The following is a 26,446-nucleotide window of genomic DNA, read 5'->3' as shown; positions in this document are numbered from 1 at the left end:
ACCAACAGTGCAAGAGGGTTCCCTTTTCTCCACACCCTCTCCAGCATTTGTTGTTTGTAGATTTTCTGATGATGCCCATTCTAACTGGTGTGAGATGGTACCTCATTATAGTTTTGATTTGCATTTCTCTAATAATTAGTGATGTTGAGCAGCTTTTCATGTGCTTCTTGGCCATCTGTATGTCTTCTTTGGAGAATTGTCTATTTAGGTCTTCTGCCCATTTTTGGGTTGGGTTGTTTGTTTTTTAAATATTGAGCTGCATGAGCTATTTATATATTTTGGAGATTAATCCTTTGTCCCTTGATTTGTTTGCAAATATTTTCTCCCATTCTGAGTGTTGTCTTTTTGTCTTGTTTATCGTTTCCTTTGCTGTGCAAAAGCTCTGAAGTTTCATTAGGTCCCATTTGTTTATTTTTGTTTTTATTTTCATTACTCTAGGAGGTGGATCAAAAAAGATCTTGCTGTGATTTATGTCAAAGAGTGTTCTTCCTATGTTTTCCTCTAAGAGTTTTATAGTGTCCAGTCTTAACATTTAGGTCTCTAATGCGTTTTGAGTTTATTTTAAGTGTATGGTGTTAGGGAGTGTTCTAATTTCATTCTTTTACATGTAGCTGTCCAGTTTTCCCAGCACCACTTATTGAAGAGGCTGTCTTTTCTCCATTGTATATCCTTGCCTCCTTTGTCGTAGATTAGTTGACCATAGGTGCGTGGGTTTATCTCTGGGCTTTCTATCTTGTTCCATTGATCTATGTTTCTGTTTTTGTGCCAGAACCATATTGCCTTCATTAGTGTAGCTTTGTAGTATAGTCTGAAGCCAGGGAGTCTGATGCCTCCAGCTCCGTTATTTTCCCTCAAGACTGCTTTGTCTATTCGGGGTCTTTTGTGTCTCCATACAAATTTTAAGATTTTTTGTTCTAGTTCCATAAAATATGCCATTGGTAAGTTGACAGGGATTGCATTGAGTCTGTAGATTGCTTTGAGTAGTATAACCATTTTCACAATATTGATTCTTCCAATCCAAGAACATGGTATACCTCTCCATCTGTTGGTATCATCTTTAATTTCTTTCATCAGTGTCTTATAGTTTTCTGCATACAGGTCTTTTGTCTCCCTAGGTAGGTTTATTCCTAGGTATTTTATTCTTTTCGTTGCAATGGTAAATGGGAGTGTTTCCTTAATTTCTCTTTTAGATTTTTCATCATTAGTGTATAGGAATGCAAGAGATTTCTGTGCATTAACTTTGTATCCTGCAACTTTACCAAATACATTGATTAGCTCTAGTAGTTTTCTGGTGGCATCTTTAGGATTCTCTATGTATAGTATCATGTCATCTGCAAACAGTGACAGTTTTACTTCTTCTTTTCCAATTTGTATTCCTTTTATTTCTTTTTCTTCTCTTATTGCCGTGGCTAGGACTTCCAAAACTATGTTGAATAATAGTGGTGAGAGTGGACATCCTTGTCTTGTTCCTGATCTTAGAGGAAATGCTTTCAGTTTTTCACCATTGAGAATGACGGTTGCTGTGGGTTTGTCATATATGGCCTTTATTATGTTGAGGTAGGTTCCCTCTATGCTCACTTTCTGGAGAGTTTTTATCATGAATGGATGTTGAATTTTGTCAAAAGTTTTTCTGCATCTATTGAGATGATCATATGGTTTTTCTTCTTCAGTTTGTAAATATGGTGTATCACATTGATTGATTTGAGTATATTGAAGAAAAGTTGCATCTCTGGGATAAATCCCACTTCATCATGGTTTATGATCCTTTTAATGTGTTGTTGGATTCTGTTTGCTAGTGTTTCGTTGAGGATTTTTGCATCTATATTCATCAGTGATACTAGTCTGTAATTTTCTTTTTTTGTAGTATCTTTCTCTGGTTTTGGTATCAGGGTGATGGTGGCCTCATAAAATGAGTTTGGGAGTGTTCCTCCCTCCACAATTTTTTGGAACAGTTTGAGAAGGATAGGTGTTAGCTCATCTCTAAATGTTTGATAGAATTCACCTTTGAAGCCATCTGGTTCTGGAATTCTGTTTGTTGGAAGGTTTTTAGTCACAGTTTCAATTTCATTACTTGTGATTGGTCTGTTCATATTTTCTGTTTCTTCCTGGTTTAGTCTTGGCAGGATATACCTTCTAAAAATTTTTCCATTTCTTCCAGGTTGTCCATTTTATTGGCATAGAGTTGCTTGTAGTAGTCTCTTAGGATGCTTTGTATATCTGTGGTGCCTGTTGTAACTTCTCCTTTTTCATTTCTAATTTTATTGATTTGAGTCCTCTCCCTCTTTTTCTTGATGAGTCTGGCTAATGGTTTATCAATTTTGTTTATCTTCTCAAAGAACCAGCTTTTAGTTTTATTGATCTTTGCTGTTGTTTTCTTTGTTTCTATTTCATTTCTTCCTGCTCTGATCTTTCTGATTTCTTTCCTTCTGCTAACTTTGGGTTTTGTTTGTTCTTCTCTCTCTAGTTCCTTTAGGTGTAACGTTAGATTGTTTATTTGAGATTTTTCTTGTTTCTTGAGGTAGCTTTTATAGCTATAAACTTCCCTCTTAGAACTGCTCTTGCTGCATCCCATAGGTTTCAGATCATCATGTTTTCGTTGTCATTTGTCTCTAGGTATTTTTTTATTTCCTCTTTGATTTCTTCAGTGGTCTCCTGGTTATTTAGTAACGTATTGTTTAGCCTCCGTGTGTTTGTTTTTTACGTTTTTTCCCCTGTCATTCATTTCTAATCTCATCGCGTTGTGGTCAGAAAAGATGCTTGATATGATTTCAGTTTTCTTAAATTTACCGAGGCTTGATTTGTGACCCAAGATGTGATCTATCCTGGAGAATGGTCCGTGCGCACTTGAGAAGAAAGTGTAATCTGCTGTTTTTGGATGGAATGTCCTATAAATATCAATTAAATCTATCTGATCTATTGTGTCATTTAAAGCTTCTGTTTTCTTATTTATTTTCATTTTGGATGATCTGTCCATTGGTGTAAATGAGGTGTTAAAGTCCCCCACTATTTTTGTGTTATTGTCGATTTCCTCTTTTATAGCTGTTAGCAGTTGCCTAATGTATTGAGGTGCTCCTATGTTGGGTGCATATATATTTATAATTGTTATACCTTCTTCTTAAATTGATCCCTTGATCATTATGTAGTGTCCTTCCTTATCTCTTGTAACATTCTTTAAAGTCTATTTTATCTGTTATGAGCATTGTTACTCCAGCTTTCTTTTGATTTCCATTTGCATGGAATATATTTTTCCATACCCTCACTTTCAGTCTGTGTGTGTCCCTAAGTCTGAAGTGGGTCTCTTGTAGACAGCATATATATGGGTCTTGTTTTTGCATCCATTCAGCAAGCCTGTGTCTTCTGGTCGCAGCATTTAATCCATTTACATTTAAGGTAATTATCGATATGTATGTTCCTACGACCATTTTCTTAATCATTTTGGGTTTGTTTTTGTAGGTCCTTTTCTTCCCTTGTGTTTCCCACTTAGAGAAGTTCCTTTAGCATTTGTTGTAGAGCTGGTTTAGTGGTACTGAATTCTCTTAGCTTTTGCTTGTCTGTAAAGCTTTTGATTTCTCCATCGAATATGAATGAGATCCTTGCCGGGTAGAGTAATCTTCATTGTAGGTTCTTCCCTTTCATCACTGTAAGTATATCATGCCACTGCCTTCTGGCTTGTAGAGTTTCTGCTGAGAACTCAGCTGTTAACCTTATGGGAGTTCCCTTGTATGTTATTTGTCATTTTTCCCTTGCTGCTTTCAATAATTTTTCTTTGTCTTTAATTTTTGCCAATTTGATTACTATGTGTCTTGGCGTGTTTCTCCTTGGGTTTATCCTCTATGGGACTTGCTGCACTTCCTGGATTTGGGTGGCTATTTCCTTTCCCATGTTAGAGAAGTTTTTGACTATAATCTCTTCAAACATTTTCTCTGGTCCTTTCTCTCTCTCTTCTCCTTCTGGAACCCCTATAATGAGAATGTTGTTGTGTTTAATGTTGTCCCTGAGGCTGTCTTAGGCTGTTTTCATTTCTTTTCATTCTTTTTTCTTTACTCTGTTCCGCAGCAGTGAATTCCACCATTCTGTCTTCCAGGTCACTTATCCGTTCTTCTGCCTTAGTTATTCTGCTATTGATTCCTTCTAGTATAGTTTTCATTTCAGTTATTGTATTGTTCATCTCTGTTCGTTTGTTCTTTAATTCTTCTAGGTGTTTTTTAAACATTTCTTGCATCTTCTCAATCTTTGCCTCCATTCTTTTTCCGAGGTCCCGGATCATCTTCACTATCATTATTCTGAATTCTTTTTCTGGAAGGTTGCCTATCTCCACTTCATTTAGTTGTGTTTCTTCAGTTTTATCTTGTTCCTTCATCTGGTACCTAGCCCTCTGCCTTTTCATCTTGTCTATCTTTCTGTGAATGTGATTTTTGTTCCACAGGCTGCAGGACTGTAGTTCTTATTCATTCTGCTGTCTGCCCTCTGGTGGATGAGGCCATCTCAGAGGCTTGTGCAAGTTTCCTGATGGGAGGGACTGGTGGTGGGTAGAGCTTGTCTGTGTATTATATATACTTTTTTTTTTTTTTGCTCTTTTGCTTATGAACTTTGCAGTTGAGGTTCCCAACTACATAGCTTTGTGGAGAAGTAGCAGCAGCTTCTAGGGCTTGAGCTCCATACTTTATGGAGAAATTTGATTTTATGTGGGCATATGCTGCCAGATAGGGTACACCAGGTAATATTATTCTGGCCTCCAGTACTTATTGTTCTTCCCTGACATCATCAGCCAAAGGGAGGCACTCTCTTCTTCCCGAGCTCTGGTCCTACAATGAAACATGTCACCCAGTTGCAGTTGCCTGTTTGATGCCACGTGTATTTGCTCATGCATTACTCCAACCAAAGTCCCTATTGGTACCCTTTTACTTTCCCCTCTTCCTGGCTTCTACTTGTCTAATCAGGAAACTTTCTGATTTTTCTCCTACTTTTTTGTGTTGGTACTTTTCTGTTCACCCCTGCATACTTTCAAGTTACTATTTCTCTCTTTAGTACCATCAGAACTGCTTTCAGTTTCTCAGTAACTGCTTAATATCTGGTCTTCTAAGTAATCACCCTTTTGATTTGACAATAGGTAAATTCACTTAAAAACCCTCTTTAATATTTTTCCATGGTTTGTTTCTTAAAAGAAATACTGCATCATATGCTCAGTAGACCATTTTATAATCAGAAGGTCACAAGCTATATGCTCCAATTCACTAGAGATGATAAAACAATGAAGCTGAGGGGGGGGGAGAGAGAAAGGGAAAGAGATTGGTCATGAATTTTCATTTTGTACTGAAGAAGTACTGGACATCAATCCTGACTCCATCACTTACTGGCTAAGTGACTTAGGCAAGTTAATGGTCTCAGACACACTCAGTATCTTCGTTTTTAAAAATGGAACTTCTACCTTACAAGGATGTTATAATGAATAAAGACTTTTTTTTAATAGTATACAGAACACTGCTGGCTGATAGCTTGATGAACTTTAGCTCTTTTGTCTATTTTTATGGCAAAAATAAAAGTAGAGAAAGGAAGTTTACAACAAAAATGATCAAATAAGACAGTTGAATAAATTAAACCCATAATTTATAACTGTATGTAAAAATCACAGTGGTATTAAATACAAAGTTTTAAGTAACCTCATTAAAAGGCACAGATTTAAGAAACAAAAATCTAATGATATGGTGCTTTAAGCATATAACAAAATGATACAGAAACATTAAAGCTGCCATGATGGGCAAAGATATACATGGTGACTTCTAAAAAAGAAAGAACAAGGTGGAAATATTAACATCACAGAAAGTGAAATTCAAAGAAAAAACATTAAACTATAAAAGAGTTCCATTTTATAATATCATTATAATATAATGATAAGAGGTATAACCCACAGTGAAGACAAAACTTTCATGATCTTTTAAGGCTACAAAATTCAGTTTCAAAATAAATGAAGCAAAAACATGGTAATACCATGAAATACATCCAGAGGCACAATGTTGGTGTCAAACTTATACATATTTTTTCAGTCTTTGACAGAAGAAATGAAGTGAAAGTCAACACCATTGCAAACGATTTGAGTGTATGATAAATAGAACAAGGACATGATGATGGAGTAGAAGGACTTGAGCTCACCTCCTCTCACAAAACACCAAAATTATAACTAACTGCTGAACAACCACTGACAAAAAAAGACTGGAACCTACCAAAAAGATATTCTACAACTAAAGACAAAAAAGAAGCCATAATGAGATGGTAGGAGGGGTGCTTTTTATAATATAATCAAATCCCATACCTGCTGGATGGGTGACCCACAAACTGGAAAATAATTATATGGCAGAGGTTCTCCCACAGAAGTGAAAGTTCTGAGCCCCCATCAGGCTTCCCAGCCTTGGGGTCTGGCATCAGGGGAGGAGCCCCCAGAGCATTCAGCTTTGAAGGCCAGTGGGACTTGAGTGCAGGAGCTCCACAGAACTGGGGGAAACAGAACTCCACTCTTGGAGGGTGCACACAATGTTTCACATGCACTGGAACCCAGGGCAAAGCAGTGACTCCATAGGAGCCTGAGCCAGACCTACCTACGGGTCTTGGAGGTGCTACTGGGGAGGTGAAGGTTGGCTATGGCCCACAGTGGGGGCAAGGACACTGGTGGTGGAGGCCCCAGGGAATATTACTCAGTATGAGATCTCCCACAGGTTGCCATTTTGGCACTGAGACCTGACCCCACCCAACAGCTTGCAGGCTCCAATGCTGGGGTGCCCCAGGTGAAACAACCAACAGAGTGTGAACAGTGCCACACCCTTTACAGCCTGCGTGAAGTTTTCCTGATCCCACAGCTACCTCTAGACATGCAACCTGACATGGCCCTGCCTACCAGAGGGACATGAACCAGCCCCACCCGCCAGTGGGCAGACACCAGTCCCTCCCACCAGGAAACCTGAACAAGCCCCTGGACCAACCTCACCCACCAGGAGGCAGGCACCAGAAGCAAGAAGAACTACAATCCTGCAGCCTGCAGAATGGAGCCTACAAACACAGAGTTAAACAAAACGAGATGGCAGAGAAATATTTTCTACGTGAAGGAACAAGATAAAAACCCAGAAGAGCTAATAAGTGAAGTTGAGATAGGAAATCTGCCTGAAAATGAATTCAGAATAATGATAGTGAAGATGATCCAAGATATTGGAAAAAGAACAGAAGCACAGACCAGAAGATACAAGAAATGTTTTTTTGGTCACACTGCACAGCTTCTGGGATCTTTGTTCCCTGACCAAGGATTGAATCCAGGCCCTCAGCAGTGAAAACATGGAGTCCTAACCACTGGTCTGCCAGGGAATTCCCCACAAGAAATGTTTAACAAAGAGCTACAAGATTTAAAGAACAAACCAAGAGTTGAACAATACAATAACTGGAATGAAAAATACACTAGAAGGAAACAACGGCAGAATGAATGAGGCCTAAGAATGAATAAGTGAGCTGGAAGATAGAATGGTGGAAACCACTGCTGTAGAACAGAATAAAGAAAAAAGACTGAAAAGAAATTAGGCCAGTCTAAGAGACCTCTCGAATAACACTGAATGCACTAACATTCACATTATAGGGGTCCAAGAAGGAGAAGAGACAGAGAAAGGGCCTTAGAAAATATTTGAAGAGATAATAACTGAAAACTCCCCTAACATGAGAAAGGAAACACTCACTCAAGTCCAGGAAGTGCAGAGAGCCCCATACAGGAAAAAGTCAAGGAGGAACTTGCCGAGACATTTATTAATCAAAAATTAAAGACAAAGAGAAAATGTTAAAAGCAACAAGAGAAAAGCAAAAAATAACATACAAGGGAACCCCCATATGGTTATCAGCTGATTTTTCAGCAGAAACTCTGCAGCCAGAAGGGAGTGGCATGGTATATTTAAAGTGATGAAAGGGAGAGACCTACAACCAAGAATACTCTATCCAGCAAGGCTGTCATTCAGATTTGATGGAGAAATTAAAAGCTTTACAGAAGAGGATAGCTAAGGGAATTCAGCACCACCAAACCAGCTTTACAACAAATGCTAAAGGAACTTCTCTAGGTGGAAAAGAAAAGCACAGAACTAGAAACAAGAAAATTATGAATTTGGAAAAGCTCACTGGTAAAAGTGAAAATACAGGAAAGGTAGGATATCATCTGCAAACAAATATGGCATCAAAACTAACAATCATGAGATAAGGAGAGTACAAATGCAGGATATTGGAAATACATATGGAATTAAGAAACCAGGAACTTAAAACAATATTGTTTATATATAGACTGCTATATCAAAACTTCATGGTAACCACAAAGCAAAAATCTACAATAGATACGTACACAAAAAATAAAAAGCAATCCAAACACAACACTAAAGATAGTCATCAAATCACAAGAGAAGAAAAGTGGAAGGGGAAAAAAAAGACCTACAAAAACAACTTCAAAACAATCAACAAAATGACCATAAGAACATACATATCAATAATTACCTTAAACGCAAATGGATTAACTGCTCCAACCAAAAGACATATAGACTGGCTGAATGGATACAAAAACAAGACCTGTATATATGCTGTCTACAAGAGACCCACTTCAGATCTAAGGACACACACAGACTGAAAGTGAGGGTATGGAAAAAGATATTCCATGCAAATGAAAATCAAAATAAAGCTGGAGTAGCAATAGTCATATCAGACAAAATAGACTTTAAAATAAAGACTGTTACAAGAGACAAATAGGACAGTACATAATGGTCAAGGGATCAATACAAGTAGAAGATACAATACTTGTAAATATATATGCAGCCAACATAGGAGTAACTCATATGTAAATCAAATGCTTACAGCTATGAAAGGAGAACTTGACAGTAACACAATAATAGCGGGGAACTTTAACACCCCACTTACATCAAAGGACAGACTCCTGAAAAAAATCAATAAGGAAACTCAGGCCCTAAATGATACAATAGACCAGATGGACTTAATTGATATCTATAGAACACTCCATCCGAAAGCAGGAGAATACACATTCTTCTCAAGTGCACATGGAACATTCTCCAGGATAGATCACATGCTGGGACACAAAGCAAACCTTGGTAAATGTAAGAAAACTGAAATCATATCAAGAATCTTTTCTGACCACAATGCTATGAGATTAGAAGTCAACTACAAGAAAAAAAAAACTGTAAAAAACACAAACACGTAGAGGCTACACTATATGTTACTAAAGAATCAATGGATCACTGAAGAAATCAAAGAGGAAATAAAAAATACCTAGAGACAAATGAGAATGAAAACACGACAATCCAAAACCTATGGATGCACCAAAAGCAGTACTAAGGGGGAAGTTTTTAGTGGTACAATCTTGCCTCAGGAAACAAGAAAAATCTCAAATAAACAACCTAAGCTTACACCTAAAACAGCTAGAGAAAGCAAAACCCGAAATTAGTAGAATAAAGTCAGAAGAGAAATATATGAAATAGAGAAGAAAACAATAGAAAGATCAATCAAACTAAAAGCTGGTTCTTTGAAAAGATAAAAAGATTGATAAACGTTTAGGCAGACTCATCAGGAAAAAGAGGGAGAGGGATCAGATCAATAAAATTAGAAACGAAAAAGGAGAAGTTACAGCTGACATCACAGAAATACAAAGGATCATAAGAGACTACTACAAGCAACTATATGCCAATAAAATGAACAACCTAGAAGAAATGGACAAATTCTTAGAAATGTACAATCTCCTGACACTGAGCAGGAATCAATAGAAAATATGAACAGACCAATCACAAGTAAATGCTGAAATTAAAACTGTGATTTAAAAACTCCCACCGAACTAAAGTCCAGAACCAGATGACTTCATAGGCAAATTCTATCAAACATTTCGAGAAGAGTTAAACCTATCCTTTTGAAACTATTCCAAAAAATTGCAGAGGAAGGAATACTCCCAAGCTCATTGTACAAGGTCACCATCACCCTGATACCAAAACCAGACAAAGATACCACAAGAAACTAAGATTACTGGCCAATACCACTGAGGAACATAGACACACAAATCCTCAACAAAATACTAGCAAACCGAACCTAATGATACATTAAAAGGATCATACACCATGGTCAAGAGGGATTTATCCCAAGGATGCAAGGATTCTTCAATATCCACAAATCAATCAGTGTGATACACATTAACAAACTGAAGAATAAAAACCATACAGTCATCTAAACAGATGCAGAAACAGCTTTTGACAAAATTCAACACCCATTTATGATAAAAACTCTCCAGAAACTGGAGAGGGAACAAACCTCAATATAATAAAGATCATATATGACAAACCTACAGCTAACATCATACTCAACAGTCAAAGGCTGAAAGCATTTCCTCTAAGATCAGGAAAAAGACAAGGATGTCCACTCCCACAACTTTTATTCAACATAGTTTTGGAAGTCCTAGCCATGGCAATCAGAGAGGAAAAAGAAATAAAAGGAATCCCAATTAATTCAAAATTTAAAAAATACCATCTACGATAGTATCAAAAATAAGTGAAGTACTTAGGTATTAACCTACAAAACTTGTGCAGAATGTATATGCTAAAAACTACAAAAGATTGATGAGAAAAACCAAAGATCTTAAAAAATGCAGAGACATACACTATTCATGAATTGGAAGATTCAGCATTGTTAAGAAGTCAATTCTTGGGCTTCCCTGATGGCACAGTGGTTGAGAGTCCGCCTGCCAATGCAGGGGACACAGGTTTGTGCCCCGGTCTGGGAAGATCCCACAAGCCGCGGAGTGGCTGGGCCCGTGAGCCATGGCCACTGAGCCTGCACGTCTGGAGCCTGTGCTCTGCAACGGGAGAGGCCACAACAGTGAAAGGCCTGCGTACCACAAGAACAAACAAACAAAAATTTTATATGGAAAGTCAAGGGAACCAGAATAGCTTAAAATACACAAACAGAAAAATTAGAAAAAGAACAGAGTTGAAGATCTCATACTACCTAATTTCAAGACTTATAGACAGTATGATAATGTCAAAAGGATAGGAATATAGATCAATGAAACAGAATTGAGAGTCCAGAAATAAACCATTTTATTTATGGTCAGTGGATTTTTGATAAAGCTACAAAACAGTTCAACAGAGAAATTACAGTATTTTTTAAGAAATGTGCTAGAACATTTGGACATTTAGAAGCAAATAATATATGTATTATATATGTGTGTATGTGTGTGTGTGTGTATATATATATATATATATACACACATACATTTGTATGTATACATAGATAAGAAAGACCTTGACCAATACCCTACACCTTATGCAAAATCAACTCATAGACCTAAATGTAAAATCTAAAACTAATAAAATTCTAGGTGAAAAAACTGTCACTGTTTGCAGATGACATGATACTATACATAGAAAATCCTAAAGATGCTACCAGAAAACTATTAGACGTCATCAATGAATTCGGTAAAGTTGCAGGATACAAAATTAATACACAGAAATCTGTTGCATGTCCATACACTAACAACAAAAGATCAGAAAGAGCAATTAAGGAAACAGTCCCATTTACCATCATATCAAAAAGAATAAAATACCTAGGAATAAACCTATCTAAGGAAACAAAAGACCTGTACTCTATAAACTATAAGATGCTAATGAAAGAAATCAAAGATGACAAAAACAGATGGAAAGATATATTATGTTCTTGAATTGGAAGAATAAATATCAAAATGACTATACTACCCAAGGCAATCTACAGATTCAGTGCAATCCCTATCACATTGCCAATGGCATTTTTCACAGAACTGGAACAAAAAAATTTTTTAATTTGTATGGAAACACAAAAGATTCTGTATATTCAAAGCAATCCTGAGAAACAAAGTGGAGCTGGAGGAATCAGGCTTCCTGACTTCAGAGTATAATACAAATCTACACTAATCAAAACAGTATGGTACTGGCACAAAAACAGAAATATAGATCAATGGAACAGGATAGAAAGCCCAGAAATAAACCCATGCACATATGGTCAATTAATCTATGACAAAAGAGGCAAGAATATACAATGGAGAAAAGACAATCCTTTAATAAGTGGTGCTGGGAAAACTGGACAGCTACATGTAAAAGAATGAAATTAGAACATTCTCTAACACTGTACACAAAAATAAACTCAAAAGGAATTAAAGACCTAAATGTAAGACTGGATACTATAAAACTCCTAGAGAAAAACAAAGAAAGAACACTTTTGACATAAATTGCAGCAATCTTTTCCAGTCTGTCTCCTAGAGTAATGGAAATAAAAACAAAAATAAACAAATGGGACCTAATTAAACTCAAACGCTTTTGCACAGCAAAGGAAACCATAAACCAAACAAAAAGACAATCCATGGAATAGGAGAAAATATTTGCAATTGAAGTGACTGATGAGGGATTAATCTCCAAAATATACAAGCAGCTCATGAGCTTAATATCAAAAAAACAAATGACCCATTCAAAAAATGGGCAGAAGGTCTAAACAAACATTTCTCCAAAGAAGACATACATATGGCCAAAAGGCACATGAAAAGATGCTCAGTGTCACTAATTAATTAGAGAAATGCAAATCAAAACTGCAATGAGGTATCACCTCACACTGGTCAGAATGGTCATCATCAAAAAATTCTACAAACAATAAATGCTGGAGAGGGTGTGGAGAAAGAACCCTCCTACACTGTTGGTGGGAATGTAAATTGGTACAGCCACTAAGGAGAACAGTATGGAGGGTCCTTAAAAAACTAAAAATAGAACTATCATATGAACCAGCAATCCCACTTCTTGGCATATATCTGGAAAAAAATGTAATTCAAAAAGATACATGCACTATTTACAACAGCCAAGACATGCAGAAACCTAAATGCCCATTGACAGAGGAATGGATAAAGAACATGTGGTACCTATATACAATGGAATATTACTCAGCTATAAAAAAGAATGAAATAATGCCATTTGTAGCAATATGCATAGACCTAGAGATTATCATACTAAGTGAAGTAAGTCAGACACAGAAAGACAAATATCATATGATATCACATGTGGAGTCTAAAACAATGACACAAATGAACTTATTTACAAAACAGACACAGACTCACCAGACTTCAAAAACAAATTTATGGTTACCAAAGGGGAAAGGTCAGTAGGAGGGATAAATTAGGAGTTTGGGATTAACATATACACACTACGATATATAAAATAATCAACAAGGACCTACTGTATAGCACAGGGACCTCTACTCAATATTCTGTAATAACCTACATAGGAAAAGAATCTGAAAAAGAGTGGATATATGTATATGTATAATTGTATCACTTTGCTGTATACCTGAAACTAATACAACATTGTAAATCAACTATACTCCAATATAAAAAATTAAATTGAGAAAAATAACTAAGTTACGAAAATCTAGATACTGAAACCTAAATATCAATCACTTTTAATTATAAATATATGTTAACACTTCTCAAATACATGTTAATTTAATGGTTTATGAAATGGTGTATCAATTAATAGGTTTTTTCATGGAATGTAATGATCTTTTAATATTAGAAAATTTTATAATTGGTCCAACAAGAAGAAATATATAATAATCTCAATAAATTTTGAAAATCCACAAAGTTCAATATCTATTTTGATAATATCTCTTTACAACTAAAATGGATCACTATAACTTGATAAAAACATGGGCTATATGCTGACATCTAACATCATACTAACAGTGAATTATCAGAGGCTTTTTTTATTACAATTAGATACTAAACAAGACTGACCACTCAAACTATTATTCTTTTCCTGTTATTACGGAATTATTAGTGTATGTTAAAAGATAGGAGTAAGAAATGGACATTTTAAGGATGAGAAAGGAGGACACCTAACTTGCTTTTTTATTGATAATATGATTGATATCACATTATGGTCATTAAGGGACAAGGAGAATGTCAGATTAGTTTAAGAAAAAGAGAGAGGTTGTTGGATTGGAATTGGAGTACATTCAGATTAGAGGCAGCCCTAATCCACTTTCCTCATGGATATTGTTTCTCTAACATTGAGCCTATGACTTTTATCTTTAGTGTTCATAAATTAGGAGACTCTAATTAGGTTGTTTAATCGCCATTTCAACGGGAGTATTCCTATCAGCAGCTCCTAGATCAGGTATTTTTTCTCTGGTCTAGTGGATATTTCTGTATTTCTTTAGAACAACTTTTAATTGTTTTCACATCAAAACAATATAAAACTATTTTAATTCTAAATCATTTGGATAGTGGAATCTGATTTTAGCACCTGATATGCATTCTGATTATGGCAAGGATGCCAAATTAAAGTGAAAGCAATTAAATTTGATGTCGTATTTGGTAATGGCAGACTAGTGTATTGAAGACCAAATTCCCTCCCCAAAACAACTTTAAAAATTAAGCAAATGTAAATGTATAAGTATATACTTTTTTGAATTTTGATAGTACCAGAGATGTACCAAAACAGCTGAAATTTGAGGGATCAATATAACTGAAGAGAAGTTATGATGACATTTGATACTGCTTTCTGCCTTAAGTCGTCCATTGATTTTTAACACAAAATCAGAAGCAGAGTAGTTAAAAATCAGAACAGTAAGTGGCATCTGAGCAGAAATGCTAATTGTCCTATAAGTCTGAGAGGACAAAAATTGGTGCTTAACACCACCAAAGAAGAGAGGATCTGGTAAGCACTTCAGATTTTTAGTTAGGACCTCAGAAGAGCTACATGCTAAGAGAGTAAGTATAAACTGGAAATAGACCAGCTATCATTAAAGGCTGATGGTCAGTTTCAAAGCAGCATAAATCTGATTGGATTAAGGTTATCTTTCATCTACCTTCATTGCTATATCTTCTCTGAAGAAAGAAAATATCACATAGGGTAAAATTATTTCTATAATTTGTTAAACAAAATGCTCAGAATTCAGTTTAAAAAAAGAATCAGGGATGCCAGGAGGCAATACCACATGATTGGAAAATAATAGGAAAATTAGAAAGCAATAGATCCATAGGAGATCCAGATATTGACATGGACTCGCATATAACTAATATGTTTAAGAAATTTGATGACTAAATGGACATTTTCAGGAGACTTGAAATCTATTAAAAAAAACCACATTTGAGTTTTAGAACAGAAAACAAAAATAACCCAAATTAATAATTTAATGGATATGTATAAGCTATTAGATATAACAGAAGAGAGATTTGATGAAGATGGGTTGGAAGAAAATATCCAGACTTAAGTAGTGAGAAAAACATGACAGAAGATATAGAGAAGAGCATAAAAGACATGTAGCGAATGGTGGAAACATCTAATGCACAGAAGGAGAGGGAGGAGAGAATTAGGCAGATGCAATATTTAAAGATTATCCCAATCTGACACAAGCTTCCATCAAGCTACTGATTTAAGAAGATCTCTAAACTCCAAACAGGATAAATACAAAGAATTCCACAACAAAATATATAATGAAATAGCTGACCAAGACCAAAATAACAAAAGCAGCTAGAATAAAATGATATAGTCCTTCTAATTAGCAATACTAAAACTTAGAGCTAACCTCTCAGTGGAAGCTGAAGGACAAAGTCATGTGATCCTCAAAGCACTGGGAGAAAATATTTGTCAAGAATTCTACAGCCAGTAAAAATATTCTTTAAAAAAAAGGCTAAAGAAAGATACTTATAGACAATCAAAAAATTGGAGAATTCATCATCAGCACATTTAATAACAGTCCTTCAGGAAAAAGGACAATGAATCAAGCCAGAAGCAAGACAGAGTGAAGATCAATAAGAAAAGGTAAATACCTAGAGACAAATGAAAATGAAAACATGATGATTCAAAACCTACAGTTTGCAGCAAAAGCAGTTCTAAGATGGAAGTTTATAGTGAGACAGGCTTACCTCAGGAAACAAGAAAAATCTCAAACAAACAACCTAACCTTATGCTTAAATCAACTAAAGAAAGAAGAACAAACAAAACCCAAAGTTAGTAGTGGAAAGAAATCATAAGGATCAGAGCATAAATAAATGAAATACAGAAGAAAACAATAGAAAAGATCAAAGAAATTAAAAGCTGGTTCTTTGAAAAGATAAACAAAATTGATAATCCTTTAGCCAGACTCATCAGGAAAAAAAGGGAGAGGGCCCAAATCAATAAAATCAGAAATAAAAAAGAAGTTACAACTAACACCACAGCAATACAAAGAAAGGATCATAAGATACTACTATGAGCAACTATACTCCAATAAAATGGACAACCTAGAAGAAATGGACAAATCTTTAGAAATGTACAATCTTCCAAGACTGAAGCAGGAAGAAATAGAAAATATGAATAGACCAATTATCAGTACTGATTGAATCAGGGATTATAAAACACCCAACAAGCAAAAGTCCAGGAATAGATGACTTCACAGGTGAATTCTACCAAACATTTTGAGAAGAGTTAATACCTATCCTTCTGAAACTATTCCAAAAAACTGCAGAGGAAGGAACATTTCTTAACTCATTCTATGAGTGCACCATCACCCTGATACCAAAACAAGACAAAGATATCACCAAAAAAGGAAAATTACAGGCCAATATCACTTATGAACATAGATGCAAAAATACTCAACAAAATACTAGCAAATGGACTCCAACAATACATTCAAAGGATCATACACCATAATCAACTGGGATTTATCCCAGGGATGCAAGTATTTTTCAATATCTGCTAATCAATCAATGTGATAACAAATTAAAGAATAATATTAACTAACAAAATGAAGAATAAAAGCCATATGATCATCTCAATAGGTGAAGAAAAAGCTATTGATACAATTTAACATAAATTTATGATAAAAACTTTCCAGAAAGTGGGCTTAGAGGGAACGTACCTCAGCATAATAAAGGCCATATATGACAAACCCACAGATAAGATCATATTCCACAGTGAAAGGCTGAAAGCATGTCCCCTAAGATTAGGAACAATACCAGGATGCCCACTCTCACCACTTTTATTCAACACAGTTTTGGAAGTTCTAGCCACAGCAATCAGAGAAGAAAAAGAAATAAAGGGAATCTAACATGGAAAAGAAAAGGTAAAATTGTCACTGTTTGCAGATGACATGATGCTATACATAGAAAATCCTGAAGATGCTACCAGAAAACTACTAGAACTCATTAATGAACTCAGTAAAGTTGCTGGATACAAAATTAATATATAGAAATCTCCTGATTTTCTATATACTAACAACAAAAAAGGAAGAGAACTTAAGGAAACAGTCCCATTTACCATCACAGCAAAAATAATAAAATACCTAGGAATAAACCTACTTAGGGAGCAAAAGACCTGTACTCTGAAAACTATAAGATACTGGTAAAATAAATTGAAGACAAAACAACAGATGGAAATATATACCATGTTCTTGAATTGGAAGAATCAATATTGTTAAAATGACCATACTAACCAAGGTAATCTACAGAATCAATGCAATCTCTGTCAAATTACCAAGGGCATTTTTCACAGAACTAGAACAAATTTTTTTTTTAATTTGTACGGAAACACAAAAGACCCCAAATAGCCAAAACGATCTTGAGAAAGAAGAATGAAACTGGAGGAATCATGCGCCCTGACTTCAGACTATACTACAAAGCTACAGTAATCAAAACAGTATGGTTCTGGCACAAACACAGACATATAAATCAGTGGAACATGATGGAAAGCCCAGAAATAAACCCACACACTTATGGTCAATTAGTTTACAACAAAGGAGGCAAGAATATACAATGGGAAAAAGACAGTCTCTTTAATAAGTGGTGCTGGGAAAACTGGATATGTAAAAGAATGAAATTAGAACATTCTCTAACACCATATACAAAATAAACTAAAAATGGATTAAAGATCTAAATATAAGATCAGATACTATAAAGCTCCTAGAGGAAAACATAGGCAGAATGCTCTTTGACATAAATTATAGCAATATTTTTTTGGATCTGTCTCTTAGAGTAATGGAAATAAAAACAAAAATAAACAAATGGGACCTAATTAAACTTAAAAGTTTTTGTACAGCAAAGAAACTGTAAACAAAATGAAAAGGCAACCTACAAATTAGGAGAAAATATTTGCAAATGATGTGACCGACAAGGGATTAATTTCCAAACTATCCAAACAGCCCATATAGCTTAATATCACAAACAAAACAACCCAATCTAAAGATGGCCAGAAGACCTAAACAGACATTTCTCCAAAGAAGACATACAGATGGCAAACAGGCACATGAAAAGATGCTCAATATTGCTAATTATTAGAGAAGTGCAAATCAAAACTACAATGAGGTATCACCTCACAGCAGTCAGAATGGCCATCATTAAAAAGTCTACCAATAATAAATGGTAGAAAGGGTATGGAGAATAAGGAACCAACCTACACTGCTGGTAGGAATGTAAATTGGTGCAGTCATTATAGAGAACAGTATGGATGTTCCTCAAAAAACTAAATATAGAGTTACCATATGATCCTGCAATCCCACTCCTGGGCACATATCTGGAGAAAACTCTAATTCAAAAAGATACATGCACCTCAGTGTTTATAGCAGCACTATTTACAATAGCCAAGACGTGGAAGCAACCTAAATGTCTATTGACAGATGAATGGATAAAGAAGGTGTGGTGTATATAAGTATATATAATGGAATATTACTCAGCCATAAAAAAGAATGAAACAATGCCCATTTCTTCCAGGTTGTCCATTTTATTGGCATATAGTTGCTTGTAGTAATCTCTCATGATCCTTTGTATTTCTGCAGTGTCAGTTGTTACTTCTCCTTTTTCATTTCTAATTCTATTGATTTGAGTCCTCTTTTTTTTCGTGATGAGTCTGGCTAATGGTTTATCAATTTTGTTTATCTTCTAAAAGAACCAGCTTTTAGTTTTATTGATCTTTGCTATCGTTTCTGTCATTTCTTTTTCATTTATTTCTGATCTGATCTTTATGATTTCTTTCCTTCTGCTAACTTTGGGGTTTTTTTGTTCTTCTTTCCCTAATTGCTTTAGGTTTAAGGTTAGGTTGTTTATTTGAGATGTTTCTTGTTTCTTAAGGTAGGAGCGTATTGCTATAAACTTCCCTCTTAGAACTGCTTTTGCTGCATCCCATAAGTTTTGGGTCGTCGTGTTTTCATTGTCATTTGTTTCTAGGTATTTTTTGATTTCCTCTTTGATTTCTTCAGTGATCTCTTGGTTATTAAGTAGTGTATTGTTTAGCCTCCATGTGTTTGTATTTTTTACAGATTTTTTTTCCTGTAATTGATATCTAGTCTCATAGCATTGTGGTTGGAAAAGATACTTCATACAATTTCAATTTTCTTAAATTTATCAGGGCTTGATTTGTGACCCAAGATGTGATCTATCCTGGAGAATGTTCTGTGTTCACTTGAGAAGAAAGTGTATTCTGCCACTTTCAGGTGGAATGTCCTATAAATATCAATTAAATCTATCTGGTCTATTGTGTCATTTAAAGCTTGTGTTTCCTTATTTATTTTCTGTCTGGATGATCTGTCCGTTGGTGAAAGTGGGGTGTTAAAGTCCCCCAGTATTACTGTGTTACTGTCAGTTTCCCCTTTTATGAACATTGGCATTTGCCTTATGTGTTGAGGTGCTCCTATGCTGGGTGCATAAATATTTATAATTGTTATATCTTTTCTTGGACTGATCCCTTGATCATTATGTAGTTTCCTTCCTTATCTCTTGTAACAGTCTTTATTTTAAAGTCTATTTTATCTGATATGAGTATTGCTACTCCATCTTTCTTTTGATTTCCATTTGCGTGTAATATCTTTTTCCATCCCCATAGTTTCAGTCTGTACATGTCCCTAGATCTGAAGTGGGTCTCTTGTAGACAGCATATATATCGGTCTTGTTCTTGTATCCATGTAGCCAGTCTGTGTCTTTTGTTTGAAGCACTTAATGCATTTACATTCAAGGTAATTATTGATATGTGTGTTCCTATTACCAATTTCTTAATTGTTTTGGGTTTGTTCTTATGGGTCTTTTTCTTCTCTTGTGTTTCCTGCCTAGAAAAGTTCCTTTAGCTTTTGTTGTAAAGCTGGTTTGGTGGTGCTGAATTCTCTTAGCTTTTGCTTGTCTGTAAAGCTTTTGATTTCTCCATTGAATCTGAATGAGATCATTTCTGGGTAGAGTAATCTTGGTTGTAGTTTTTTCTCCTTCATCACTTTCAATATGTCCTGCCACTCTCTTCTGGCTTGCAGAGTTTCTGCTGAAAGATCAGCTGTTATTATGGGGATTCCCTTGTGTGTTATTTGTTGTTTTTCCCTTGCTGCTTTTAATATTTTTTCTTTGTATTTAATTTTTGATATTGATTAATATGTGTCTTGTATTATGTGTCTTGTAATATGTGTCTTGTTTCTCCTTGTATTTATCCTGTATGGGACTCTCTGTGCTTCCTGGACTTGTGAAACAATGCCATTTGCAACAACATGGATAGACCTAGAGAGTATCATTTTAAGGGAAGTAAGTTAGAGGAAGACAAATATCGTATGACATCACTTGTATGTGGAATCTAAAATATGATGCAAATGAACTTATTTACAAAACAGGAAAAGACTCACAGACAGAAAACAAATTTACGGTTACCAGAGGGGAGAGTGGGGAGAGTGGGGCAGGGAGGGATAAATTAGGAGTTTGAGATTAACGTGCACATACTTCTATATCTAAAATAAGTAAACAGCAAGGACCTACTGTATAGCATAGGGAACTGTACTCAATATCTTGTAATAACCTATAAAATGGAAAAGAATCTAAAAAGGAATATCTATACATATATATAAATAACTGAATTAGTTTGCTGTACACTTGAAACTAATACAACATTGAAAATCAACTATACTTCAATAAAAAAATAAAAGATAAATACATGGGTAAATTTGAAAGAATATTGACTGCATGAAATAACAACAGTAATAATAAAATAACAACAATATCTTGTACTCCAATAAAGATGTTAAAAAAACAACAATATCTTGTGATATTATATATATGTATATATATATACAGTTATCTACATACAGAAGTTATATACATATGTATATATATATACAGTTGATCTTGAATCAAGAGAGAGTTGGGGCACTGACCCTCCGTGGAGTGGAAAATCCACATATAACTTATAGTCAGCCCTACATATATGCAGTTGGGTTCCTCCACATCTGCTGTCCCACATCCCTGGATCAACCAACTACAGATTGCTTAGTACTGTAGAATTTCCTATTGAAAAAAATCCATGTATAAGTGGACCCACATAGTTCAAACCCATGTTGTTCAAGGTTCAACTGTTTATAAATAATATATATAATCAAAATATATGCTAGCTGTAGAATAAAAGGCAAAAAAAAAAGAAATGCAGTTAAAAGGTTCTAGGGTCCTTCTGCTATTTAGAAAGTAACAGAAGTACTACTCTACATTAGACTTGAATAAAACAAGAACACATGTTATTTCTGGAGCCACTCCTAAAAATAGTGAAAAAAATTTATATCTAACAAGTTAGTAAAGGGGAAAAATAGAATAATAAAAATTCTTAGTAAATTGAAAGCAAGGAAATAAAAGGATAGAAAAAGGAACGTAGAACATATGGAACTTAAAGAAAACAGTCAGATAGTCAACTTAAACCAGAATGTATGAATAATTATATTAAGTGTTAATCTACTGAACACTCCAATTAAAAGATAAAGATGATCATATTGGATTAAAAAACAAAACTCCAGTATATGCTACTTATAAGGGACATGTTTGAAATATAAAGACACTTAGAATGACATTAAAAGGATGGAAAATTATATATCAAGCAACACTAACCTAAAGGAAGTTGGTGAAACTATATTAATAACAAAGTAGAATTAAAGCAAAAAAAAAATTACTGGAGATAAGACACATTTAACAATGATAGAGGAGTCTATCCAATAAGATCATATAAAAATGCTAATTGTAAGCACATGTGGATTAGATCATTGTTCAGCAAATACCTACTACTTAACCCTTCCTCACCACCTCCATAGAGAAATACACTTCTCTATTCCATTGAAGTTAGGCTTGTCCATGGGAATGAATTGCTTTGTCCAATGGAATGTAAATAGAAGTGCCAGATTGCCAGCTCTGAGCATGGGCCTTAAGAGGGAATGCATATTTCCATTTGTCTTTCTGAGAGTTTCTAACCTCCATGATGAAACTAACAGCCCCAGGAAGGCACTGCCCCTTCAACCTAAGCCCCAGAATGAGACATTTGGAATAGATAACAGCCAGGAACCAAGTCCAGCCAATCTGCAGCTGTGCTACCTCAGCTGATCTGTATGCCCATGAGTGAGAACTAACTAAGTAGTTACTGCTGTATGCCACTAAGATTTTGTGGATGCTTGTTGTGCAACAACAAATGACTGATAGATCACCTAATAACAAAACTTCAATATATATACATATATATATAAAGTAAAAATGTAACTAAAAAAAGAAATAGACAAACCCCACCCTTAATAACCATCTGATAGAAAAGTAGACCAAAACCCAGTAAGTATGTGAAAGATTGGAAAAGAATGAGTAACATCTTGACTTCATTGACATACACAAATCATTGTAGCTCACAACTGCAGAATGCTGTTTTCATTCTTATGCACAGGAAACATTTTCTAAAGTTCACCATAAGCCAGGACACTGCTATATTTGAAATAGATAACCATCAAGAACCTACTGTATAGTGCAGGGAACACTGCTCAATACTCTGTAATAACCTAAATGGGAAAAGAATTTGAAAAAGAATAGATACATGTATATGTAAAACTGAATCACTCTGTGTACACCTGAAACTAACACAACATTGTTAATCAATTATACTCCAAGATAAAATAAAAATATTTTAAAAATCTAAATAAATTTCCAATGGATTGAAATAATACAGAGCATGATGGTCTCTAATTTAAGTACAAATCAATAAAAATAGCTAGAAAACCTTAAATGTTTGGTGAAAAAGCAATATAATTACATGTAACCCACAGATCAGAGAAGGAATAACAATGGAAGTTAATTTGATATGTTAAGCACTCTGGCGGCCATTAGGTTTGCATGTTCAATGTAGAAACCCTACAATAATCCTCTCCCGTTGTTTTATTAATGATTAATTATTTTCCTAATTACTAGTTAGAATGTGTTCCTCTGTTACAGTGCTAATTTACAGTTAAAAGACTTTTCCACAGTGAGGGGATATTTTAATTGTTATAGGCAATTGAGAGAAAATACTGATGACTATTCATTTCTTGGGTGAAGTGAAGGGTGAAAGACATCACAGTGCAGTAAAAAATAAAGGTAATTAGCAGTAACTGCATTATTAAATATGAATGAAAGTCTTTTAATTAAACAATGTTTATTCAGTATTTCACTGAAATAACATTAAACTATTTAATCAAAATAGCACATTGGAGATAAAAAGAGTCAGTTGTTAAAAATAATGATAATTACAGTGACTCAAATGATAAACCATTATGCTCAGAATCAAATGAATAAAATTGGCCAAACAAAGCAAGCAAATACAGCAAATGATAGTATCCATCCCATTAAGGTAGTTACTTGGAGTTTTATGAGTCGTAATATTGTACATGTTTAATTTATATGTTTGATTTGGTTTCACAGTATTATATGTTATAAAGGTAAGGAAGTTATGTTTCCTCTTGTTTGGACATATTTTTAAATGTTATAATGAAATAATGCAGGAAAAGATTGATAATATTGAAAGATTTTTTTATTTAAATGGGTATATACACTTTTTGGGTTAGAGAAACAACACCGTGAAAATGAGTGTGTGTGTGTGTGTGTGTGTGTGTGATAAATACTTGTGAAATAACAAATACATAGTATATGTAATATGTACATTATATATATTGGTCTGCCCCCATGTTTCTACCAAAATTTTGTTTTTGACCCCAATTACTGATATAAGGCTCTTAAACACTTATCCATGGGGAATAAGTTCCAGGAATTCCAGTGGATGCCTGAAACCCCAGATAGTACTGAACCCTAAATATACAGTTGACCCTTGAACAATACGGTTTGAACTGTGGTGGTCCACTTATACGAGAATTAGTTTTCAATAAATATGTATTATAGTACTAGAAAATCTGCAGTTGATTCGTTGAATCCATGGATTTGGTACTGCAGATATGCAAGGCTGATGCAGATTTTTTTTACTGTGTCAGGTCCATGCCCCTAGTCCCTGCATTGTTCAAGGGTCAACTGTACTATGATTTTTCCTATACTAATGGGCTGGTAGTGTATACAGCATGGACAAGCTTGACAAAGGCATGATTCATGTCCTGGCTGGTACAGAGCAGAATGGCACGAGATTTCATAATGCTACTCAGAAAGGTGTGCAGTTAAAAACTTATGAATTGTTTATTTGTGGAACTTTCCATGTAGTATTTTTGGACCACAGTTTAATGTGGGTCACTGAAACCATGAAAAGTGAAACCACAGATAAGGGAGGATGACTGTAATTTCTTGAGCAATAAGAGTCTCTGATACAGAGCTCCTAAATCTCTTACAATTTCCAGACTCATAGGTGTGTCAACTCTTGGTGGGCTCCTGGATGAGGGATGGTCATTAGACCAAACCATGATTAGAAGCTTGTAACTTTCAGCCCTACCTACCCAATCCTCTGGAGAAGAGAGAGGGGCTGGAAAATGAGTTAACTGATCATGCCTACATGATGCAGTCTCCATAAAAATTCCTAAAGTATGGGGTTTAGAGAGCTTTCAGCTAACTAAACTTGTGGAGATGCCTGTGGGTGGCCTCCAGAAGGTCATGGAAGCTCTGTGCCACTTTCCACATGCTTTGCCCAATGCATTTATTTCATCTGCCTATTCCTGAGTTGTATTCTCTTATAATAAACAAGTAATCTAGTGAGCAAAATGTCTTCCTGAGTTCTGTGAACTGCTCTAGCAAATTATCAAATCCAAGGAGGGGGTCATGGGAATCCCTGATTTATAGCTGGTGGGTCAGAAGCACAGGTGACAACCTGGATTGTGATTGATATCTGAAGTCTGGGTGGAGGGCAGTCGTGTGGGACTGAGCCCTTAAACTTTGGGGTCTGTGCTAACCATAGGTAGATAGTATCAGAATTGAATTGAATTGTAGGACAGCTGACTGGTGTCAGAATTGGTCAGTGTGGGGAAAAACCCACACATCTGGTCACAGAAGCGTGAGCGTAAGAGTAAAGGAAAACACCAAGCATTTTCCCAGGACACTACTAGTACATATATATTTGTCAGTGTATCAGAAATATCATGTATATGGTATCATTGTTTTCACTATTATATATTCTGTTTTCCAGTAACAATCACTGGAAATACAATCACAATAACAGAAAAATAGATTCCATTTATATAATCTATAAAAAAACACTAAGACTAATCCTGAACAAGAAACGTGGAATCAGTATGAAGAAAAAACACCTATTTCTGTCCTAAGTAGAAGATCTCAGTGAGTAGAGAATTTCACTTTTCTGGATCAGAATACTGAATATTGCAAAATATTCTCAGGCACTGACATCAGTGGTAGTGGTTTAGGGCCATTTCAATACCTCCCATTCAACTGCTCTTGGAAGTTTATGGAACTTGGGAGGACATGATTAGAGAACCAATAAACACTCCTGGGGTTTCCTGTAAATGAAGGCAGGTCATAAGGGAGGGAACACATATCTAATAGTAGCTCATGAAAGCAAGCATCCCTCTGCCAAATCCTTCCAAATAGTTTATGTGACTCCATCTTTCATGCCCAGGTATGGCCAGGAGCAATGTGGATATCATGTTAAACAATTTGAGCTGGTGATTCTACTTCTGGGACTCTTTTTAAAGCAAAGAACCTAAAATACAGACCAGTATTTAGGCACAAAGATGTCAAGAACAATATTACTTGTAACAGAAAAACCTGACAAAAAGTCTAATAGTTCCATAATTATGAAAGAGTTCACATTAACCCAAATCAAATTAAAGCATGCCAGATTCTTGCTTTTCCCTCATTCATCAGATCTAATGGGTTATCAAGTTGTCTTAATTCCACTTTCTAAATATTTCTCAGATGTTGGCTTCTTAAAGATGAAGTTCTAGGGAAATCAGATATTCTAAATAAGATATGTGGCTGGTTATGTTCTTTACCAAGACCCTTTATCTCTGAAGGAGTAAATTTGTTACCTCCAAAATAAATAAGGAGCTGACACCAAAGGATTAATTTCTATTTTTGAAAAAATTAGTATGAGTATTGTAATTCAATATAATGCAGTTATTGATTTTTTTATTTAATTAAATTGTTTTATTGAAAACGAGGTTCTGATACATCTGATACATCTTCCTTACCTTCCTTACCTTT

General features: G+C 35.1%; 1 long non-coding RNA gene across 1 annotated transcript in view; it reads left to right on the top strand.

Annotated features, from left to right (window-relative positions):
- Positions 1-26,446, top strand: part of LOC307193750 — a 96,367-nt gene that overhangs the window by 53,962 nt on the left and 15,959 nt on the right. The window lies entirely within an intron of this gene.

The sequence above is a fragment of the Stenella coeruleoalba genome (assembly GCF_951394435.1).
Source record: "Stenella coeruleoalba genome assembly, chromosome: 11".
Taxonomy (NCBI): domain Eukaryota; kingdom Metazoa; phylum Chordata; class Mammalia; order Artiodactyla; family Delphinidae; genus Stenella; species Stenella coeruleoalba.
The sequence above is the reverse complement of the archived record's forward strand: the minus strand, read 5'-3'. Positions and strand labels throughout refer to the sequence as shown.